We start from the raw sequence: 2,309 nt of genomic DNA, 5'->3' as shown, positions 1-2,309 counted from the left end.
TGAGGATACCCAGGATGCCAGGTGGGTATCCCAGATTCTTGGTGACTCTCGGTGTCCCCACCGGGTGGTGGCTTTAGGCTTCTGGGCTTGGGTGTCCCCATTTTGCTTGTCAGCTGCCCACGGCTGCTATTCTGCCCCGTCTGCGGATTCCCGGACTTTCCACTTCCTCACCTTGCACTTGATTCTGTGACATGCCTGGACTGGGGACTGTGGAGACCCGTCCATGCCCTGAAGTACTTCCGAGAAGCCGGGGAGCAGTTTCCCAAGGCATCCCCCTGGGAAACCCTGCCTTCCTCTCTCCACTGCCCTCCAGAGCCCACCCTTCCCAGGGAGCAGTTCCCCGAGGCGTCCCCCTGGGAAGTCCTGCCTTCCTCCCTCCACTGCCCTCCAGAGCCCACCCTTCCCAGGGAGCAGTTCCCCGAGGCATCCCCCTGGGAAGCCCTGCCCTCCTCCCTCCGCGGCCTGCCCTCCTGCTCTGGCCCTTGCTCAAGCTGCGCCCCTGCCTGGATGCCTACTTCTTCTGCTTTGCTCTGTTGGATTGATTAGGCCAGCTCTGGGGATGTCCATGTCCACTGTTTGTGATCAAACAGGGCCCAGACTCATTGACATCCTGTGTGAACTGCAGAGTTTTGGTAGAGGTGCCAGTGGATTCTGTGTGGTAGAGAAGATGGTGAGTGGTGGGGGCCGCGCTGCCTGCAGTCAGGGACAGCCTGCCTCTTTCCCATCTTAATCCATCGTGTGGTCTCTCCAGGGCTGTAGGCACTTAGCCCTGAATCCTCCTTTGAGCCGGCTTTGCCTCCTGCCGTTCCCACTGAGTGAATTAAATAAGTCTTTGCCCTGTGCTCCTTGTCTGCTCGAGGTCATGCAGGTTATGCATTTAGCTTCCCAAAACGTGTTCATCTATCTTTTCCGCCCTCTAAGGCCCGTCTCTGACGACACCTTCATCTTCTGCGTTCTCTCCAGGGGAGTGGGTCGGACCCTTGGGGGGTACCGTTTGCCCTCTCTGCCAGGGACCCTGGAGGGCCCTTCCCCAAGTTCCCTGGCCACTGGGACCTCCATCCCACCCTGACCTGCCCAGCGTCCTCCCTTGGCAGTCTGGCACAGCCCAGAAAGGTGCTGGAAGGTGTGGGACTGGATTCTGCCCGCTTGCCCTGTGTCCCCACCCTCCACATGCCGGCCTGGACTCCCAGGCCTCCCCACCCCCAGTCCCTCTCCTGTTCCCTCTGTTCCTTCACACACGTGGGCATGCTGTCGGGACTCCCACAGGGTGCATCTGGTAGGACCTCAGCCTCCTGTACTCGACAGGTCTTGGCAGGACAGGAGTTGTGGGTGACGGTTAAGGTTAGCCCTCCCCCAACCTTGCAATGCCCCGCACAGCCCCTGGCTCAGTCCCTGAGAATAAAATTAAGACAGACCTGGAAATGACCCAAATGTCCATCAGCTGAGGAATGGATAAATAAAACATGGCAGGCACATACAGTAAACAAGCTTGCCCAGCCCTCAGCCCGTGGGCTGCATGCAGCCCAACACAAATTTGTAAACTCTTTTTTGAGATGGAGTGTTACTCTGTTGCCCAGACTGGAGTGCAGTGGTACGGTCTCGGCTCACTGCAACCTCCGCCTCCCGGACTCAAGTGATTCTCCTGCCTCAGCCTCCCGAGTAGCTGAGATCACAGGTGCCCATCACTACGCCCGGCTAATTTTTGTATTTTTATTAGAGATGGGGTTTTGCCATGTTGCCTGGGTCCCAAAGTGCTGGGATTACAGGCGTGAGCCACCGCACCTGGCCAAATTCATAAACTTTCTTAAAACATGAGGGTTTGTTTGTTTTTTTTTTTGTCATCAGCTATGATTAGTGTTAGTGTATTTTATTTGTGGTGCAAGACAGTTCTTTTTCCAGCGTGGCCCAGGGAAGCCAGAAGATTGCACATCCTTGCAGTAGAATGTGGGCGGCCAACAGGAGGAGCAGGCATGGATGCAGGCTGCGCCATGGCTGAGCCTTTAGAACGCCAGGAGAAGCAAAAGGAGCCAGGCGCAGAGGGCCACATGGTGTGTGAGGCCATTCATAGACAATGTCCCCCACAGGCAAGTCCTCGGAGACAGAAAGCAGACTTGTGGTCGCCAGGGACTGGGGGAGGAGGGGTGGAGTGACTGCTGAGTGTGGGGGGGTGATGGAGGTGTTCTGGACTTAGTGGTGATGAGCGCACAGCACTGTGAGTATATTAATTAAAACATTGAAGGGGACACTTGAAGATGATTCCAATGCCCGGGCATGGTGGCTCACACCTGTCATCCCAGCACTTTGGGAGG

This window comes from Aotus nancymaae, unplaced genomic scaffold (genome assembly GCF_030222135.1).
Source record: "Aotus nancymaae isolate 86718 unplaced genomic scaffold, 86718_ANA_hifiasm-v0.15.2.pri h1tg000036l, whole genome shotgun sequence".
In the NCBI taxonomy this organism is placed as follows: Eukaryota; Metazoa; Chordata; class Mammalia; order Primates; family Aotidae; genus Aotus; species Aotus nancymaae.
This window is presented reverse-complemented; position numbering follows the sequence as displayed.